The sequence below is a fragment of the Dermacentor albipictus genome, unplaced genomic scaffold (assembly GCF_038994185.2).
Source record: "Dermacentor albipictus isolate Rhodes 1998 colony unplaced genomic scaffold, USDA_Dalb.pri_finalv2 scaffold_19, whole genome shotgun sequence".
NCBI lineage: Eukaryota > Metazoa > Arthropoda > Arachnida > Ixodida > Ixodidae > Dermacentor > Dermacentor albipictus.
In genome coordinates this window covers 3,286,148-3,308,336 of record NW_027225573.1, presented here as the reverse complement: position 1 = coordinate 3,308,336, position 22,189 = coordinate 3,286,148, and the positions used below count along the sequence as shown (strand labels likewise).

General features: G+C 51.4%; 1 protein-coding gene across 7 annotated transcripts in view; it reads left to right on the top strand.

Moving 5' to 3' along the window:
- Positions 1-22,189, top strand: part of LOC139052198 (uncharacterized) — a 114,443-nt gene that overhangs the window by 62,570 nt on the left and 29,684 nt on the right. The gene's annotated exons all lie outside the window — the stretch shown is intronic.

Genomic DNA, 22,189 nt, shown 5'->3' with positions numbered 1-22,189 from the left:
GCCTCGTCTATTGTAAGGCCGAGGTATCGCACCGTCGGCTGCCAACTCAGTGGCACACCGTCGACGAGCACGCGGCCGGTGCAGCGTCGCGTGGCAGCGTGAGGGTGCACCATGAACGCCTCGCTCTTGGTCGACGATAGCTGTAATCCGATGGCACGCAGAAAGCCGGCGACAGAGTTGAGGGCCTCCTGCAGCTCACGGCGCATCTCGGCGATGGCATTCCTCGGCCCCCGCACGTAGAGAGCGACGTCGTCCGCGTAGACAAGAGCACGCACAGGGAAACGACCACCTTTCGGTATGCACTCAATGATGGGAGCGAGGGTGAGGTTGAACAGAAAAGGGCTCAACACACTACCCTGAGGCACACCGGTGGTCACTGGTCGTGGCGAGCTGGTTGCGCGGCCCACGCGAACGGCGAATGTTCTGTCGGCGAGGAAAGCCTTGACGTAGGCGAGCAGGTTGCCGACCACGCCGAGAACCTCCACAGCTGAGAGGATCGACTCGTGCGGGAGGGCGTCGAAGGCGCTGCGCACGTCGAGGAGGAGGAGGAAGGCAGCTTCTCCCTCGCGCCTGGCCTGCTCCAGCATGCCGACAACAGCGATGCAGTGGCCAGTTGATCGATGTGCATGGAAGCCGCACTGCTCGGGCGGAAGAGCGCTGCGGGCCCGCGCAATCCACTGCAACCTCGAGAGCGCCATCGTCTCCATGGTTTTTCCCGGCACCGACGTCAGCGAGACGGGCCGGTAGGAGGCGAGGTCGCGTGCAGGCTTGCCGCGTTTCAGCACCGGTACGACGACAGCACAGCGCCAGTGACTGGGAATAAATTTTCCATTGTAAACATTATGCAAGAAGCCTTGTCAGCAATTTTTCTAATTTTTTTCCTTGGTCTCGTCTTGCCACATGTTATTGGTATTACTAAGACTTGGGGCCCTATAACGTAAAACTATTCCAATATGTTTTTATTCCAATCTCCTGACGTCAAATTTGCGTAAACGCCGACGCAAGGATCGGGCGGTCAACCACCGGGTTGTCTAAACAGACCAAGCAAATGCTCTCCTCGTTAAAAGCAGGTCACATTTGTCTACTTGAAAAACGAATAGCATTGCCTAAATTGAGCTGTATCTTTTTTTTTCATTTGTAATTGGCTGCCAGGAGGCAAGGAACACGCTGAAGTGGAGGAGGATTCGATGGGGCCGAGCCACTGCACTGAAAATCTATAACCGGTTGAAGAGGGTGGTGCCGGCGTCTTTGACTGGTCCGCTTTCGCCTACTTAGCATGCGGTGGCTGGTCGAAAATCGTGGCGGCATGCAACGGTTGCTTAAGAATGACGCTAAAACGGATCCTCAGCAAAGAAGAGTTGGCAGAACGAGGGCGTAAACGTACCGAAAGTGCTCGAAAACGTTACACGGCCACGCAAGAAGAAACCTGTGCTCTCCAGCAGATGCGAGTAGCCAGTGCCTGAGCGATCGGTGGCAGCCATCTTTTATTCCTTTCGGAACGGGGCAGCCTGAACAGAATTCAGAACGAAATTCAGCTTTGTTCGGCGTATTAATGCGTCTTTAACGCGTACGCGGGTCGTATAACGTAAAACTATTCCAATATGTTTTTATTCCAATCTCCTGACGTCAAATTTTCGTAACCGCCGACGCATCTGTCAGAGGAACTGGCGGATACTGCCTCGAAGCTCCGTATTACCTTTCGGGTCAATAAACTGACCCCGCTGATGCGGTCATGGAAGCGTGATCTACGGAGGCGTTTCCAAAGCCTTATCGCAGCGTCGTCTTTGTCAGCAGCTGCTTGGCGATGCAGACGTAATCCATGTGCACACACTCAAGCTCTGCGCTTTGCAAGAAACTCGCTTTTTAGGCAGTCGAATACATTCGGTTGTGTGGCCCAAAGAGTACGTTCTGTTATGTCTCCTCCCACGCGTGATTATTCGCTCTTTGCATCGCATTTTGAAAGCATGGCGCGTATGACTATGCAAATGGATCTTGGAAGCGTATAAATGCTTACTGGGCTACCTCAGGTTCCACCGGAGGTCGCTGACCGTCGTTTTGCACGACCATAAGCTGATGAGATGAAGGTAGCATTATATTCCATGAAGCGTGGCTCGGCCCCACGGTCGGACGGGTTACCCCTTGAGTTCTATCTAACATTCTGGGAAGATAGTGGTGCCACTTTCGTGTATAGCGAAAAGCCGCTGCTTTGAGCGTATTCAGCTTTTCTGGAGATCAGGGTTTTAGTTCCAGGGAGTACCACCACGTGGCGTAGTGAACTTAAACTTTTCAAACTTCCCGCAGTGACGACTTCAACGAAGCAAAAATAAAGGAAAAGCTATCACTGCGCATTGAACTTCATTACAAAGCACTTCCCACCGGCATTTGTCAGTGTTCTTGATAAAGAGTGGCCGCTCGTCGGCTGGAAATTATTTGTCATCCTAAGTACGTTTAGTCGCGACGAGCCAAACCCAGCGGGGATTGATTCCGCGCTTTTCAGAGGCTTCTCGAAAAGGAGCCACGGTTTTTCTTTTTTTATGTTACGAAATAAACAGGCTAGGATAATCGTGGGAAGCACATCGCGGCAGCATCAGCTCGTGCCTAACTGCGATGTCGCCTATTCAAGTACTTGTACAACGCAAAAACACTTTTCTGAAATAACCACTCCGCCGATTCTAATGAAATTTGTTCCATTTCAAAGACGATGTCAGATTCTAGTGAACGTGAGAAGCAGAACTTAGAATTATTTCTGGATGGTTTAAAACGAATTTTCAAAAATTAGTAAACATGAAAAAGAATAGAAGCACCAAGCTTACAAATTCGCAGCTCTGTATCTAGAATAGATATTGCAGTTCTGTAAACTACATCCATCAAAGCATCCAAAGCGGACAAATTTGATATGTCGATTTATATCTTACGTGAATTTATTAGATTGTTTACAAGGGTTTCGCAGAAGTTCTACTCACATATTAGTGCTATTTTTGAGAGTCATCTATAATATATGATTTGGCCGCTTTAGATGTACGTTTAGGTGCAACTGACGAAATTGCGATATCCTTTTTGATCGCCGAGTTACAGGTAATTTCGTTTTCTGAAAATATCCGATTTTTGTCAACTTTTATACAAAAAATGACGACCTAAATAAAAAATTCGCAGCCAGCAGTAACCATACTTTAAATGTTTCCTTTAGATGCAGCAAACCTCATCAAATTCGGTGCTGTGGTTGCCGAGAAAAACGATTTCTCAATTTCCATGTATTTAGATAGGAGGCCCGCTCTAAAGCTTTCTCAGCGTCGCGCAGCGTCTACGAGAGACGCCGTCGCGAACGGCTTTTGATTTCCTCCTATCGGTTTCGTAAAGGTACCCGGGTACCCCCTATTCCATGAATTTCCCTAGCAATTTCCCTAGGAATTTTGCTTTCCGCAGCGATGGCCTACCGTAGCAGCTGAAAATCGAGAAAAGATGTGCTTAGGTATTAAGATAGACGCATGATACAAGTTGGTTTTGCGCCTTGGGGCAAAAGGTAGGACAATAATTGTGCAAACTTTTTTTTTTGTCGTCGATTAGCATGTTATAGCCGAAGCTGCCTACGGGAACGTTGCCGTACTTATGTAGGCGCATCGCTGTGTCGCCGTTCGCTGCTTATTGTGTGCACGCCGTGCGAAGTGAAGATCAATCATGATTTCTGATCGCTAAGGGCATAACTGACCCATACAAGCAGCTTCCTTCGTCCCAACTGCTTACCTTTCAGTTCAGGTCATCCGGTAGACAATGCACGAACTCGACGGCGCTAGGCCTAACCTTCGATGAACAGGATCAACAGTGGCTCAAACTTGTGCACGATTTGAGAGGGTGCGAGCTTGTGCGTTTCAACTTCAGGCATATCTTGACTCATTTTGAGCGCGAATAATAATATATACAAGCGAAGGAGCTGCGGCTGTCGCGTTGGTGGTTCGACGGCAGATCGCGCGGGGTTCGGTCGAACGATGGTCGGGCCGCTGATTTTATCGGTGCCGCGCTCGTCAGTTGCGTCGCTGTCGGCCTGGTGTGATAAAATTGTCCAGTGACAGACTGTGCTGAAGCGTTGGCCAATCGCTGGCGCGAGCGTACTTGTCGGTCACGTATCTACCCAGTATACCACGCTAGTATGCTAATTAATATGACATTTTTAAAATCATCAGTGCAAAAGGTTGTTTCTCCTTTTTATTCTGCCAAAATAGAATAATCGGCTCCATCTTTTAAGGTTCAGAATGCTCGGCATAAACGTAAACAAAACCAGAAGAAGTTCATTGGAAAATATCACTCCCTTAGTAATGAGAAACGCTCGTCTGAATACAGGAACAAATGCAGGAAAACGGGGCGTGGCACAGTATTCTTATAGCAAAGCTAATCACAGGTCCTGTGTCGTACGTTAAGGATGCGCAATGATGGAAGGCGACTTTAAGATCGTCTTATTGTTCAAGATGATTTCAGTGGAACCAAGGCCAAACAGCGCTTCGGAATTTAGAACCGAAGCTGGAACGGCAATGATATTTGGTACCTTAGCTTTGCTCGTACTCTCCTGCAGGCCTTATTCACGTTTGTGAGGTGAAACAGTAGGAGCGGAGGTAGCTTAATATCTCGGCAACGCTTTCACAATAATATCAAGCTTTCACGACTTGGAATTTCCTGCTGACTGACAACTCAGTCGTAGATTAGGAAAAATTCCGGCAGAACACAATTTGGAATGATTACCTGCGTTACGCGAGAGAGCCATTCACCGAGCTCACAAACTTTGTTGAAATTTCATTACAGCCGATCGAGCAGAGCATGGTCTTGATAGCGCGTCCGTGTGGCTTCGTCGATTTTGCAAGCCAAACGCGCCGCGCGTCTCTGGCCTGCCACGCATGCGCCGCGCATGTCATTGAAGTCGATTGAGTACAACGTGCAAGCGCGTACGTTTAGCTGCCTCGCTTTTAAAAACACACCGCGCGTATTTGCAGACCTAACCATGAACAGCGCGTGCCGCGCTTGCGCGTCGACATCGTGCTAGCACGTCGGCGCGCCGATGCTGAATTCCGTTCTGCCGTCGCACGTATTGCGTGCCCCCTCGCTGTTGGAGTAGCGTCGAGGATAGCTACCTGCTAACCATGCTGCGGGTTCGGGCTTGGGTTCGATTCCTCGCAGGGCATATACATATATGCGAAATCATTTTGATGCAAAAGCATTAGATGAACCATTACGCGAAAATACGGTGTTTTAGTCGGCGGTGCGACCTCATGATGGTACCAAAAATGGCCGACGGCAAAGAGTAAAAAACCACATCAAAGAATACTGGCATTGACGTCAAATTTTGCAGGGAGGCACCCCCTGAAAAGAAAAATTGGTAAATTTCGGTCTGCAGGTGGGAACCTAACCCGGGCCTATGCGGTGTGAGAAGAGCACGCTTCCCCGACGCCACGGCGGCTCCACGATTGTGGTTGTCAAAATAGAGTTTTAGAATAGGGGCCCCAAACGTTTGGGGCCCCTAAGAGCTTTCCGGGTGTCAACGTTGGGACACGCAGCAGTGAAGAGATTTAGAATGAGCTCCTCGCGGGCAAACGAGCGCGTTGAGGCGCTTCACGCGTTTTCCTTTGGCCTTACCGAGGTGCAGTTATAACGCAGGGGAGAGTTTGCGCGGTGAAGGAACATTTCGTCAAAAGAAACATTTTGTCAAAGCGACTCTAACGCTTTCGCATTTGCATACCTAAAAAGTGAACCCTCATCGTATCGAAGCCAATTAAGAAGGTGAGGCAGGGTAGCCAAACAAATGCACTCGCCTTATAAAAAATTCGCTCATTTTATTGGGCTTTGTCAGTTAGTAAACGTTTTAAAATCCTGATATTTGATAAGGACTCAAATCACAATAGAATATTCCTATTTAAAAAGCATCTCAGAGCAATTGTCAACACAATACTTGTCCACTGAATATCCACGTTGAATGTCCTGCAAGGCTTGCAGATTTCGCTACAGGTGCCCTCCAGTTTGCAGCAGAGGCAGCTTGTACCGACGTATACCCGAAGTGGCTCGCGGGAGCGTCCTTTTGCGCCACGTGCTGGTAGAGGGCGTGCATTGTAGGACGTCGTGAACCTTGATGAACTGTCTAACGTGAAACCAGCACTCCGGTGGCAAGATATCCAAGCGTTCTCGGGGTTCGACGCTCTCATCCCATGACAAGTCATTCTTGACGACACCCGTGATCTTCATGAAAGATTTCATTTCAAGCAGCCAGTGTCTGTTATCTCGTATCATTTCTTTCACTCGATCAGCGCAGGGTTCGGCGGCCATTTCTTGAACTCTGGTCACTAGTCCACGGCAATTCACGACACGTTCGAAGGCCTCGGCGAAGTGTTTGTTTTTCGTGCCGAGAACGAAGTGCGCGGCGCAATCAATGAGAGCTGCGTTGCGTCTGACGAAGTTTTTCACAGCGGTAGAGTGTCTTATGACCGCGCGGTATTCGCTGATCTCCAGTGACACCAGAGAAGTGTTAGATGGAAGGCACTTGGCAAGGTGAATAAGCAGAAGGCGGCACGAAGCGACGCAGTAAGCTTCGTACTCAAAGTGCCAGATAGTTTCGCTATTTCCAACTATACTCGAAAGTAATGCCGCACTCTCTTTGTCAAGGACGCAATTTGTGACGCCCAACTTTTCCAAGGCCGTGTTCTTAGCGAGTCCTCGTAGGATGTCTCGCAAAGCACGAGGCCTAACGTAGAACGACATGTGAAATTCTCGTAGACTCTTGCTTTGTCCTAGGTACATGGAGAGAAGGTGCGCTTCTGCGTTGCCAACTCTCTTATCTATGTTAAGGTTGAGTACGGTCAGGTGGGTGCAGAGCGTCAGAACTGTCAAGCATTCTCGTCTCGCCCTCGTGCCACGGGTGCTTATATTGAGCGATATTTTAGTGGCCTCTGCGCAGGACGTCTTCACGCGAGCGAGCTCTGTCCCTCTCATTTTGACGAGGTTAAAGTGCACCCTGTCTGTGGTGCCCGTTTCTCTGATGGCCTCGCACAGAGAACTCGCGCTGGCGAAGTCCAACCTTTCCACGTTCAATTTCCTGATAGTAGTATTCGCAGCGACTGCGTAGAGGAGGGTCTTCTGATCGTAAGCGTTAAAGCATCTTAGGTCGAGAGTGATTTCCTCCAAAGAGCATTCGGGTCCGAAAGCACAGACGAGTGGCGCCGTGCGCCTTACTGGACGGTCTGTGTGGCCAACTGCAAGCGTGGTGTATGTCCAGGTGCAGGCATATTGGTGTGGATGCATTGAAATGCTCCACAGGCATCCGATGAAATTTACGATCTTCAAATTATCATTCACATTTATTAAATCGGCAAAAGACCATGCTTCATCAATGCCTAGATTAAACCAAACGAGGTCAATCCTCAGGATGCTTTTGTTGTTTGATACAGCTTGAAATACTGGCACCAAGGAGCGCGGAAAGCAAGGCGAAGAGTTTGTTATCTTAATGTGGTGAAGTGTCGCAGTTCGTGCCATGTACTCGCCAAACCAGTCCTGGGTATCTGCATCGAGACAGTCACTGTGAATTGAAAGCTGTGTTACGCAACTATTCATGTGCAGTGCATTCAGAAGTACCGAGGGATTATCGGGACTATGAAAAGCGTACGCCACAGAAAGCTCTTTCAAAGTGACATTTGATTTGAGGTACTGTATGAAGTGCTGAGAGGAGAGATCGAGTGATTCGCAGCGGAACACTTCGAGGTGTCGCATGCTGATGATGGAATTGACGAGAGACCTAGATGCATCGCGACTGCAGCCCCACGCAGACACTTTGAGGTCCCTTACGCTAACACTGCGTTGAAGGGCGTCGCAATAAAGTGGGAAGTAAGCTGAGAAATTGGGGATCACGTTGTCATCTAGTTCAACGCGTGTGACACACCGGTGGACGGTGAGAAGCCAGTGAACCAGGATGGTCGCATGGCGCTCGTGCGCTTCCACGCCAGAAGAGCCATATATGCCATGGAGGCACAGTAGAGAAAGTTGACCGGGAGGACCCTCGCGCAGTTCCATGTTGATGAAGACGAGGGCTTCGTTCCATGTTGACAGCTGCGCGACGACGTGACAGACGCCGTCAACAGATGACCCAGAACCCTGCAGGCAGCCAAGCTTGTAGACCACGCTCCTCGCGGTGAAGGGTGTTGTCGACCACCGCAGGTCGGCGTAGATCTTGGCGACCGGCATAAGCTTGGGACAGAGGTGGTTCAATGAGGAGCAGTAACTCCACAAGCTTGGTGGTTCCGAGCACATCATGCTAGAAAAGAGCGATTCAAGGATGTTAAGAAACCTGCCTCATTACAGACAGATTCGCAACACACACGTACGACATTCAATCCATGCGTATAAATTTACCTTATAGTCAATATCATACGAGGTGTACCAGTGTGGCGCAGCCCTAATGGAGACCTAACGCATCTTTACACAGTGAAAGTTCGTGTAGGGTGGTGCAGTGACGTTTATTATTGCCCGGTCTGAATTTTCGAGCATCGACATGACAACTAACCATGCATAGCTACCTCGTCGGCGAAAGAGACGCGCCGCAGCATCAGTTCTAACGTCGTTTGAGCTTAACAGAACGATATCACGTCTTCGCATTACGCGTGCAAATGGATCGCACGCGTAATGCGAAGACGTGAGATCGTTCCTCACCCACGGCAAGTTGTTTTTTGATCCACTTTCATTGCCATTAATTTATCATTTCTTTAATTCAATTAGTAAGTACAAGTAGTTTCCCTTATGTTTTCCTTGGTGCGCTTGTTGGCTTCTCATGATATGATTATAAATAAAAATAAAAATAAATAAATAAAAATAACATAGGATGCGGTATCAGCATCCTACCTGCTCTTTCGTCTTTTTTATCCCCTTTCTTTAAAACTCTGGAAATTCCTGAAATGTAGGTATTCCTACTAGACCAGTTGTCGGCTTTAAATTACTTCACAACTATTTTCATTAATCTTGCACTAGGTGGTTTATTACAAGAAGCGAAAGTGAAGAACAGCCTTGCAGTTCTTATTTTGTGCCGAAACCTCAGCGCAGGTACGTCCATTGCTTTTTTTAAATTATTCTCATATGCGCCACTGCTACATAGTAAAATTTCCTGAAACCTAAGTTCTCTTTGGCTCTTATTTGTGTATTATTTTATTTATTGTACCTCTGAGGTCATATGTGCTACATAGGGGCAGTCACAGCACTATCATGGAACAATATAGCTTTCATAGAGACCGAAAAACACTTTACTGAAAATCTAACGCCAGGAAAAAAATACGTATCAGGAGCATTCACATAGAACGAATACAATAAAAAGATATTGGAAGCAATACAAAAGAGTGTTGCTTGGAGCCATGTCGAAAGGCAGCACAGGTGTTATGAATGCGTATAAGTTCTTGGAATTTAACTATGTCTGTTTCGATGGTGACGTTCGAGGGAAGGTCACTCCAACCTTTCATGGTATGTGCAACATATCAGCTCTATTTTGTTTCGATGGTCTCGGTGCTTTAAGGGCTGCCGGTTGAACGAAGTCATGAAGCGGTGCGTTATCATAAAGCTTGTGAAATGGTGGTAAGCGCGGAAGTTGGCGCCATATATAGAGATAACCTTTGACGTCGGTAGGTTCTTTTAACCTGTTCAAGCGTCCACTGACATTGTTGAGTTAAAGTTTACTTCCACCACATCTCTTACATCTTCAAGATAATAAAAATCGCGCAGCTGCAGAATAGATTAGGAATTTTGAATTTAGTGAGTTTTGCCAAGTTTAGAGAATGTGGATTCCGTGCGAAAACTCACTGCAGGAATATCAGATATCAGAACAACTATTTCATCTCTAGCAGGCTTGGAAAGCACCTATCCAGGCACTTTAATATTTCTGTTTCAACGCATCGCGAAGAACAATGAAAGAAGTGAACGTGCTACATACAACGGCATACTCACGCCGAACAAACATACCTAGCCATCTACGTTCCTACCCGTTGAACTAAAACATTTTGCACATGTTATTGAAGCTTGCAGCACAACTACAATAAGGGCTTCAAAATATATCTGACTCATTTTAAATATTGCTTCCATCAGTGCCGTTGCTGTTGATGCACATTCTTGGCGTGCACAAGCGTGTATACAGCGCCTGAAAAGGTTAACGCTGTTATGCTGGCGTACGTTAATATTCGGAGGTAGTTGCAGTTTCGCCAGAAAGACGAAGTGACAGCAAAGTATTACACAACTACGAGAAGTAAGAGTCATAGTTCTTACAGGGCGCATAAATCGCACTAAACAATCACTTCCCAATTAAAAAGCACGTTGCACGTGTGCACAGGCAAACATGAACAGATATCATGTGATCACCGCCGACATTTGTTGCCACCATGCTGGCGTGATGAAGAGCGAAAGCAGCGGCCAGCGAACGCTTTGTGCTGCCTCTTGCTTCAACGAGTATCCAAAACTTTATTACGCGACCTCCAACAATAGGCACGCGAGAACACGGTGTACACGAAGCTACCAGCCATCTCGGCTCGCCAATCTGCCGCAGATTACCAGAAAGGCTCGCGCAGCCATGCTCAGCTGCGCCGTGCGTATCAACGGCCCGGTTAGAACAAACGTGCGCTCACCTGCCTCCCCCCATTTTGCTTGCACAACACTGGGAGAGCGGAAAGTCGGCGCGCATCAAGCCAAAATCCTAATGGTTCATCCTCGCCCGCTTTTCCTCACACTCGCAGCACACGGCGCGCGATGGGACTTTGTCACACTTGTACTTTATACGGAACATCACGCCGACGACGACGACGACTGCAGGAAATCGCCTGAAATGTCCCTATAATTGCTACCGCAATAACAAAATGAATATCCTGGTTATGCTGGTATTCAATATCGTTAATAATGTATGTTTGCTTCGGGTCGCAAATAACTAATGCCTACTCAATTTTGGTCGAATTATGTTTTGTCACCTTCCGAACATTTACTGGAGCTTGTTTGAGGCTTCGTCTAAAAAAAAAAGAAGACCACGTGATAATAAGCTAGGGAAAGGGGGAGATTCATGTGATATTTCCATGTTTAACTCGGCTGCAAATGCAGACATAAGGTATTTCTAGTTATCAGTAAGTTCTTTGGTACTGTTGTTCAGCGTCTAGAAAGTGAGAATTCTATGAGTGTGCTTTGTAAAGGACATCGCTTTCGTTTTACACTTTAGTGTCAATAGCCAAAAGAAGCCCCGCGTGGTGACTGCATCCAAGTCAGACTGGAGGGCTAGCGGCGGTCGCTGTTAGATGGAAACGATACAATATGTTGCGCAGTAGTCTGCGAAAAGTGTTCGGGAAGAAACTGTTGGGTGAGATGCAATGTAAACTAAGAAGCGTAGAGGACAAAGCAAGCTCCTTTGGGGAATGCTTGATACGTCTTCATAAGGAGAATATTCATATGTGAATCGCTTGCGTGACGCTAGCAACTCTTTAGCCAACGCATGCATGTTAGGCTCGATGTTAAGATGTTGCTATAGCTTTCATAGCACCCTACAGTGTGGGACCCAATCGAATGCCTTTGAATAGTCGAGGAAAATGGCATATTCAAAGCCGTCGTCAATGGCCGAGGCTAAGTCAATAATAAATCCAACTAGCTGACCTTCATGGGAATAACCTGCGAGAACCGTTCTCATGTTTACAAATAATGTTGCAATTCTCAAGTAGGTTTCAATTAGTTTTTTAATTAATTATGTACTTTGGAAGTTTGTAAATGATTGCTTGTTAATGAAATCAGTTGACAGTTCAAGCGATGTGCGTTCACCTAATTTGAACAAAGGTGGGACTTTGGCAATGTTCCTGTGTTCAAAATGAACCCGATTGTTAATATTTCGAAAACAATTGCAGTGAATACTTGGTTAGTACAGTGAGATGCGCTCTTCAGAACTGTACTATTAAATATCAGCATAACCCACGAAGAAGGAGCATCAGGCCTATTGATCCGTGAGTAATGGTGGTTTGATTTATCCCTATGTCCGGCATGAATATAACAAGCGGAGCAGATCAACTCATCTAAAGCAAGGTCCTGTGCGGATGTCAGTAGTGCATTGCTTTCGTTAGCTCTTTTTATTGCGGTAGCAATTATACGGACACTCCAGGCGCATTTTTGCCGTCGCCGTGATGTTCCGCATGAAGTCCAAGGGCGATGCCGCCGCGCGTCGTATGCTGTGTGGGCGAGTGAAAGCACGCGAGGGAAGCCTGCGATCGCGGCTCAATCTGGCGCGCGCGAAGGCAAATGCGGAGAGCTGGGCTAGCGCTTAACGTTGCGTATGATCTCAGACGAGTAAGGAATGACCGCAACTCAAGAAAGCCGGAAGCGCTTATGCAAACGCCTGCGGCACTGCACACACGCAAGACAAGAGTTGCGTTCTCTCCTTATTTGCATCAGACCAGCCCCAAAGTTACGCGCATTCGCGAACGAGCTGAAGGAAGCGGAAGCCGCGTTTTCAGGTAAATGTTAGTCATGGTCCTAGACAAAGGTGCACCGCACTAAGCATAAAGGCAAGTTCGTGTTGTTTACAAACCGGGCGGTGCATGAACTAACGTCTTCATGAACGCTGACATAATGTTGAAACGGTTGTCAATGGGCACCTCGGGGTGCATGGTCGCGATTGTGGCTGCCGGCCCTGTTTGATAATGCACGTGTGATCACAAATAGTAAAGACAGACTTCCAGACTTACGCGAGAAATTGTCGAAACGCAAGATATTTTGAAAAGCGGCGTCACGTGCGTAAGCGTTGCATCGCTGTCATTGTGAAAGTACGAATGTGAATTCTTATTGCTGAATAAGTGACACGTGCGCAGGGTTGTCTGCGGCTGATCACGTTTTTTTTTTTTTTTGCCTCCCCTGTCTTTTGTGCGTATCCTTGTCATGCGCTTTATCGCTCGGTGCTCACTGAAATAAAAATCCCTAAGTTCAGCTATGTGTGTGTAATCTTTCTTGTCCCCGTCCAATTTGCTGCAAAAGACCTAAAAAATGCCGTAGATTACGCGGACGGATCCACGAGGTCAGAGGAGGAATGCCGCGCTGTCGACGGAAAGGCCAAGTGCATACTTAGCAATCAATTTTTTTTTTAAGTGCTACACCCGTACTACGATTACGCGAGCAGCGTTCAAGCACTTCTCTAAGGCCAAATGCCGGCAGAATGATCGAAGACAGGGGACATCACGAGCGTTCTGAGCGGGTACATTCAGTGCACATATATGTTCCAGACGGCAAACAGTCCAGTCGACGGGATAAATGAGCCGGGAGATCCGCTGTCCCCTCCGTTGACATGTCCCGTTCTCTCCGCTGTTAACCATTACCCAGACAGCACCGTTTCTAAGCTGCACGTGAACCATCAACATTCTTCTTTGAGATATAAAGCAGAAAGCGCAATTCCTGCGTTAAAGGAGTGAAGGGTTTAACGGTGCCGAAAAAAATAAACATGAAGCGGCAGACCCGTGAATGAATTATCAGGCTTATTTGTGTGTAAGGACTGCAAAAGTGGCTGCGGAAGAATGGCCCACATGAACTGCTGATACGCCTTGCTTGCACATGCCTACAATTCATCGCCTGTATATGCCACACAACGCAATAGTATACAGCAGACGTGTTTTTGCAGACGAGTTCCTAGGCGAGGCGGACATAGTTTGGGGCTAAGAACGTGAGCTTCAGAAGACTAACAAAAACTTAATTCACTTCTTTTTATCAGTGCCTTGGGGTCAGTTGTCTAAATAACAAATTATGAGGCCGTGTCATTTTCATACAGACGGACATTTTGAAACTTGAAAATCGCACCTAATTCGAGATATTCGTCAAATTCCAAAGCTCACCGCGGCAACGTCTACACTGAGCATGGCCTGCTGCGCGTCAGACTGCAACGCCCCGTAAAGAATTGTGGGGTGAAGTTTGAAGGATAGCATGCCGCGGCAAATCCTGACCCGGCACAAAACCAAACAGGCTTCCCATGCGAAACGTGGCGTATCAGTAACTGCCGCGACTGGCCGAGACCGCTCGGTTTCCAACTTTCTCACGCTTGTCACGGGGCATTTCGGTCCGATATGATAGCGGGGCCGCCTTTTATGCGCTCCCGCGGCGCTCGGTTTCGATATTGCCTGGATTTAACGCTGAAATTCTACGATAAATATAGAATTAGGTGAGACTTTCATGCTTAAAAAAATTGTACTTCCAAATGTGACTGCTTTCAATTTCGCCATATAAACTGCACATAAGGCACTAATAAAATGAAATCTTTGCTAGTCTTCTAAAGCTTGTGGTCTCCGCCTATATAGCGGTGCTCCGCCGGGAGTCACCTAGACCACCGCGCAGGTCCGAGGATCCGAGCCCCTCAGGGGGACGATCAGCTCAGCCGCGTGTGTAGCGTGTGCCCGAAGCGGACGCTCGTTCGGTCTCCTATGGGAGCGAAACAGAGCGCCGCAAGGAGAAGGCCCAGAGTACAAGGAAGGCGTTTATTGCACGACCACCTTGGCGTTCAGGATATCTGTACACACCCGTTCCGGCGCGGGGCTCATGAGCCGAAGCTCCCGCAAGCAAAGGGGTGACACTCAGCTATCTCAAAACGCGGTAGCACGCCGCTATACGGGAGGATGGCTCCCAACGACCGTGCTACCAGGGCAACGTTCTTTCAGCTCGGGGTAGCCTCCGAGGGCGACTCGGCGCAGTACGACCGCGCACGTCAAGTGAGCCGCGTCTCTTTGGCGTAGCCTTCAGAACAGGAGCAGCGAATAGGTACGCAACCGCCTCGGGTCGAGGACCTTCGGCGAGACCGGCCAACCAAAGGGATGACCGGGAGAATGGGAAGTCAGTACGCACCGTTTCGCTGTCCGAGAGCTTCTCCCCGCGTTGCCGCTCCTCGGTCGACTTGAGTCGCCAGGAGAGAGGGAACGCGGGTTCCCGCCCAAACAGACCAATCGGGTGAGCCCCTGGACCGTTCGGGGGCGGACGGCCATCCTGCCGTTCGGCGCCCTCGGAGGAATGAGAGAGAGGGAAAGCGGTGGACCGCGCGCGCGAAGTTCGAAAGCGACCTCGCCGCGCTCGGCTCCTATGCCCAAAACGTGCTGCGCTATGGCGCTGCAACGAAATGGGCTACGCAGTCCCCACACTCTCCCCTCCTAAATCGCCCTCCCACCGGCCTGACGTGGTCAGACAAGCGGGGCGCGCGCAAACCTCAGGTCAGCCCAAAGAAATTTCTACAATTGCTCTTAACCAGTGCCATGCATGTCTACACTAAAATAACCATGAAATAAAAAATAATTACTGATAGCTACAAAGAAAACACGAACGGAAACCATCTTATAAAGTTACATGAGTGTAATATTATTATGAGTCACGGCATATACAAAAGGCAAAACACACACGCAAATAAACAAACAAAAACAGAACAAAAACAGCAATACAGAAGTGGGGGGGGGGAAACGATAATAATGTTTCACCCCAACGAAGATTATTTACAGTTACACAAAGAAACGCGTATATTGTAGTAAACGTATATTAAGTAAAAAAAGTATTAAGCAAAAAGGTATTAAAAGTATATTAAAAGTAAAAGTAAAAGTAGTATATTGTACAAAAGACAAGATGATAACATAACAAAACAAAATGATAATAATATTGGCGGCCCGGACAAGGAAACTGGCACTCACGCGGAGTCCCATGGCGCTATGTTCGTGCCCACGCTCCCCTGCGCAACGCCCGGTCACGGCCACGAAAGCCCCCCCAGTTCGTGGATCAGTTCGTCAGTATGACGCGGGGGTTTGGGGGAAGCTCCGCAGCCGGTCACCTTGGTCTCGACGCCCGGTGCCGTATTCGCCTCGATAGCCGCCGTCGGGGTCACCGCACCGACCATTGCCGCGAAGCCGGGGTTGTCTCGCAAGCGTTGCCGGCACAGGGCCGCCAAATCCGAGTCCGCAATCTTCGGGCCGCTTGGTGCCGGATTGCGGTCGCCAGCACCAGCCTCGAAAAGGGCCCGTTCTCGAGCCCGGTGCAGAGACCCTCGGAAATGGGTCTGCGAGTAGACCGGCGTGGCACATAGCCGGCAACAGCGGACGCCGTCCGGAAGAGGGAACTGCGCTGCGGCCGAGCCGCTCGTTTCGGCCACCGTGTGCCCGCGGAATGGATGGGGCGCCAGGCTCACCTGCCTATCTCGGCGAACCCACCTCTGCGTTTTCCATGGGGCGCTGCTGCAGAAGGTCAGGGGCGGCGCCCCATCCTGCTGGCACGTCCAGGTGGCCACACTCCTCGCAGCCCGGTCCTGCCGCCGAGCACTCGTCTGACCCGGCCGGCGGTTCCTCTTGGATGTCCGGCTCCGCCGAGGTGCCGGGCCAATCTCAACCAGGTCCCGTTGGGAGCCAAGCCTTTCTTTTGCGAATGGCCCTGGATGGTGCAGATCGGAGTCGCCGCGACGGACGCCGTTTGTGCAGGACTGCGCAGCCATCGATGATCACCTTGCGCCTTGAAGTCAGGGAGACAAGTGCCCGCGCACAACGCGCAAGAGTTCCGGTGGCACCCGGAAAAACGCGGGAAGCCTCCCCATTCGCCTGTCCGTCTCGACCCCCACCGAGGCGGCCACCAATGCACATACACACACAAACGGCGGTTCAAAGTTGCGCTCAAGGAAGTGGGCCAGGACCGCCGGCGCAACCCTATCCCGTTACTCTTAGATGGGACCTATGCCATAAAACATCCCCTCCGTCAGCCGGGGGAAGCGAGGTGGGTCTCGCGTCGCGGGCCGCAGTGGTTTTCGCTCGCCCTTCCCCGGGGAGGTGCGAGTAGGGGCACAAGGTCGGGGATGCCACTGGCGACCTAGGGCGTCCAAAGAAGCGCGCACGCACACTCGCCCCGGGCACGGGCGCACTCACACACGCACACATGTTCACAGGAATGCCGCCAGACGCGCGCACACAAAGCGGCTGCGGCCACGGCACAGAGCCCGACAAAAGAACAACAAGCGTCTTGCGCGCCTTTTCGGCAGTCATCACCACAACCCCGCAGCACCGTTACGACTGTCCTCCCGCATGCGCACATCCGGAAGCAACAGCCAGGCGACCGCAGCTTCCCCCTCGAGGGGAAGCTGTAGCCGACGTGCAAACTGGCCTCCCAAACAAAAAAAAACACATACAAAACAAAAACCGCGACTCCCCGCCGCGTTCCCGCGACGGCTACCGTCCCGAATGGGCCAGCGAAGAAAACCCGCGACACAGCACTGGCGGTCAGTTAACTACACGGAAAACTGCGGTTCGTCGCTATTTACAACAAAGCAAAACAAGGACGCACACATGCTTTTGGAAAGTCAGAGCACTTACATGCACAACAATAAAAAGTATTTACGTAGGAGCAACACGCAATAACATATACACACTGAACTGAACATGCACTTCGAGCAAAATTACCTAGCATGGGCTGCGGCAAGACTTCTTTTCGGGGGACGCCCGTCGAGAAAGAAGTTTGCTTACTGAGGCTGCGCGTTGCCTGAGGGCCTTCGGTGGCGGAGGGGGTCCGCCGTTCGGCGCGATATCACACAGGTGATCGCTTCCTCAGACTGTACCGTTTGTGGTTGGCCACTACGGGTGTGCCCTGTCGCTGGCGCCTTGTGCGAACGGGCTCGGGCGTGACATCGCCAGCCCGAGCGACATGGGCTTTCAGGTCTGCGACATGGGCACGACTTAGTTTCCCCGAAGGGGGACCCTTCAACAAGTACACGAGCGGAGAGCAAACTCTCTGCACTCGGTACGGACCAAGCCACTTAGGTGCCAGCGAGGCTGAGAACCCCTTACTAGCATCGCTAAGCGCGTGGTTCCGCTTCAGGACCAGATCACCCACCTTAAATGAAAGGTGGCGGTGCTTGCGATCGTACTGAGCCTTTTGCTGGGCTCTGGCCTTCGTCAAGCTCTGCCTTGCTCTGCTGAGAGCCTGACAAAGACGGTCCCGAAGCTTCGATGCGTAAGCAGAGCGGTCTGCCTGCGCCTTCTCATCCTCGTGCTGGCGGCGAATTATCCTGGATTCGCCAGCTCCCTTTCAAAATTGAGGAAGGCAGGAGAGAAACCAGTTGAACGATTTTCAGAGGTTCGGATGGCGAACGCGAGCTCGTTCAAGTGGTCAGCCCAATCCTTCTGGCGCTCGGCAAAGGCACAGAGCATGGGTTTGAGCGTTCTGTTCATTCGCTCTGTCAGATTGGACTGGGGATGGTGGGGCGAAGTAGTGCGGTGATCAATTCCAAAGGAACGGCACGTCGCACCAAACACCCGAGCGGTGAAATAGGACGCATTGTCCGTGATCAGCCTTTCCGGGTAGCCGAACCGATTGAACACTTCTAGGATCTTTCCTAGCACCGCCCGTGCTGTCACCTTCCGAAGAGGAAACAGTTCAACCCATTTCGAAAAATGATCAGCAACTACCAACAAGTAGCTATACCCCTGCTTACTCCTGGGGAAAGGCCCCATTAGATCGCAGGTGGCTATCTGCCACGGACGCACACTGTCAATTGGTTTCATCAATCCAGGTGGCTTGCCTCCTCGTGATTTCACCATTTGACAGACATGGCAGGAGCGGCAATAGCGGAGTATATCCCGCCTCATGCCCGGCCAGGTCACAGTTTGGCTCAGTTTTGCAAAAACTTTGGAGCCACCCATATGACCGGCCAAGGGTTCGTCGTGAGAGAATCGCAACAGTGCGCCTCTCAGACTCTTGGGGATAACCACCTTAAAGGCGTCTACGGACTCATCATCGGTGGCTATGTACTTCAGCACGAGCCCATCATTATCCAGCAAATATGAATCCCCAGAGGCCACAGCGACACACGCTGGCTTCGCCTCCACCGCGCCCGCTGCAGTACAAGCAGCGTCTCGGCGCTCTGTCTCCCGGAGACCGTCGCTCAAAGCGCGACAAAACGGGTCATTTTGCTGGGCCGTCAGTAGCTCTTTCCGGCTGAATGCGATTCCAGTACCCACGCAGGCGGGCCTAGTCTCGTCCCCACTCAGGACTGCAGCCATCCCTACCGCCCGCGTCGGCGTCGTGGGTTCGCTTTCAAGAAGCTCCCCCTCTCGCCTGCTTTGCGGCACGCTGCTTGCCTGGATAGCGGCACGGGTTTGCTCGTTTGCGGGCTCTCCCTTCTCACCGCTCGGCGGCTCGGCCACCGTTTCGCCCCTGATACTTGCTGGCGCAAAGGCGCCGCCATCGACTGTCGCACCTAGAGGAAGGCTCCCGGTGGACAATGGAGCACGAGATAGCGCGTCAGCTACCACGTTGGTGCTCCCCTTTCGATATTGCACTGAAAAGTCATAATGCTGTATCAGGAGGGCCCAGCGCGCGAGCCGGCCCGCAGGCTCACGGAGCCGCATCAGCCAGCTTAGCGCACTGTGGTCTGTTTGCACGACAAATTTCGTCCCGTCAAGGTAGACATCGAACTTACGTAGTGCAAACACGATGGCGAGGCATTCCTTCTCGGTCACGGAATAATTCCTCTCCGAGGGTGTTAAGGAGCGGCTGGCAAAGGCCAGCGGTTGCAACACGCCATCAAATACCTGTAGGAGGACGGCTCCTAATCCCAAATCGCTCGCGTCAGTCTGGACAACGAACTCTCTGGTCAGGTCGGGGAGCCGGAGCTGCGCTGTCTCCGCAATGGCGCTAGACAGACGGCGAAACGCCTCTTGCTGCTCAGGTCCCCAATGCCACTCGACAGACTTTCCCAATAGTTTGGTCAAGGGTGCCTGCACTCGGGCACAGGACGGAATGAACGACCTGTAGTAGTTGGCCATTCCCAGAAAGCGGCGCAGGCCGCGTACGTCCTTTGGCACGGGGAAATCGAGTATGGCTCGAAGTTTCTCCCCGTCCGGCTCAATGGAGCCGCTGCCCAGCGTAAACCCGAGTAATTGAACTCGAGTTTGCGCGATTTGGGCTTTCGCCGGATTCAAAGTCATCCCGGCAGCCCACACCCTCTCGAGCACATCGGCAACATGGGTCAAGTGCTCTTCGAAGGTTCGTGAATAGATCACGATGTCGTCGAGGTAGCATAAGCAGTGTGACCACTTGGCTTCCCCGAGAACGCGGTCCATCAGCCTTTGAAAGGTCGCCGGACCATTACAGAGGCCAAAGGGCATACGAGTAAACTCGAACAACCCTCTGTGGCACGTGAACGCGGTCTTGCACCGGTCACGATCATCCATCCGGACCTGTAGGTAACCTTTGGAGGCATCTAGCGTAGTAAAGTACCTCGCACTGCCCAGGTTTCCTACAATGGAGCTAATCGTCGGGAGCGGGTAGGCATCCTTTCGAGTCACTCCGTTCAGACGGCGGTAGTCTACGCAAAGGCGCTGACTGCCATCTTTCTTAGGCACCAACACAATTGGAGACGCCCAGGCACTGGAAGAGCGTCGGATAATGTCCGTCGCTAGCATCTCATCCAGCAAACCGTCAATCACCTGCCTCTTGGCCAGACTGACAGGCCTAGGGTTGCACTTCAGTGGAAGCGCATCACCGGTTTCGATCTTGTGGCTCACTAGATCGGTACAGCCAGGTAGATCGGTGAATAGCTCATCGTATTGGCGTAATAGTGACGACAACCGAGCCTTCTGTGCACCACCCAAGTGAACCGCACTGGCGGCCAACGGGTGTAGTGCCTTAACGTGCCGTGCCGCTTTATGCCAATGGGGGCTAGGAGCAGGCGAGCGCATAGCGCAGGGGCTTGCCCCCGAACTTTGCGCGCGGCACGGTCCGAACGCCTCTTCTGCACGGGCAAGAGTCGGCGCCGGCGGGCTGATGAACGGCTTAAGCGAGGAAAAAGGTCCGTCGCGATAGCCACCATTATCAATGTCCACTACGATCCCGGTTTTCAGGAGAAAGTCCCGTCCGAGAATCACAGGAACACTGAGCCCTGGGAGGTGAATGAAACGCGTGCGTCTCAGTCGTTCCCCCCATCTGACGGTCAGCCTTGCGGCGCCTGCCGAATGGGCCACGCCTTTCGCAAGGTTGAAAGTCGTTCGGCTGTCTCTCAAGCGCACTGCGTGCTTGCTCAAATGGGAGAAAGCCTCATCGCCGAACAACGAGGCGCTAGCGCCCGTATCCAGTAACGCCGCAAATTCACGACCAGCAAGGGTGATCGGAATAAACGGCGCGTGCGCACCAGCATTACAGCTTGCCCGGTACGCACAGGGAGCTGACAAGGGTTCGGCCGATCGTGCGCTCACGAGCGACCGCGGTTTCCGTTTCCCTGCCACGCCGGAGGCCTGTCAACGGTGCACTCCCTTGCCATGTGACCCCGCTGCGAACAGCGGAAACAGCGCATTCCAGCCCGATCTCGATCACGGGCTGGATCAGCTGCTCTCCTCCCGGGTTGGTTCGACGGAGTGCCGCGGGGCTCTCTGTTTTGAGGCTCCCCAACGCGATAAGACGGATGACGTCCCTTTACGCGCGTTTCGAGCGACGGCGTAGTCAAAGCCACGCGCCTCTCATAGGAGAACGGGTCCAGAGCTCGTTCGCTCAGCTCCCAGTTGTTCGTCCCGCTTGTTGCTGCACAGGCAGCCTCAGCGGGGCGCCGGGGCGGTAAGGGCATGGCTCCTTTCCACGCACAGCGCGGCTCAAGGGCCTCGCTGACCGGCGGTGGCGGGCGGTACGCACGAGTGGAGAGAATGTCCCCCTGTATGCGCTTCGCCTCGGCGGCCAGTTCCTCTAAATCACGGAACCGACTGCCACGCAGGTAGGCCGAAAAAGTCGGATGTGCCTGCCGTATCACCCGGTTGACGCGTTCCTCGTTTGAGGCTTGGGGCTCAGCGATAGAGAACAACTCTTCCATCGCTCGCACATATTCCTGCAATGACTCATCCGGAGCCTGCGTGCGTCGCTCCAGCTCTCGCCGCATCCTACCATGGTAGTCTGCGGGTAGGAATTCGCGTAGGAAGGCCACGCGAAACTCCCCGAGGTTTGCTGCTCGGTGGCCGACAAGTCGATACCACCTGGCAGCCGCATCAGTCAGTGCTGCGGGAACGACGCGTCCCAGCACATCGTGTTCATCCAATCCCATGGCTCTTTGATAATGCACCAGGTTTTCTATGAATTCTCGGGCACTCACCAGGTCGCCGTATCCACGGTATATCGGAATGGCCAACTTTACCGCTGGGCGAGTGAGCCTCGGCGTAGCGACAAGGGCTTTCACCGCCTCAGAGAGGGT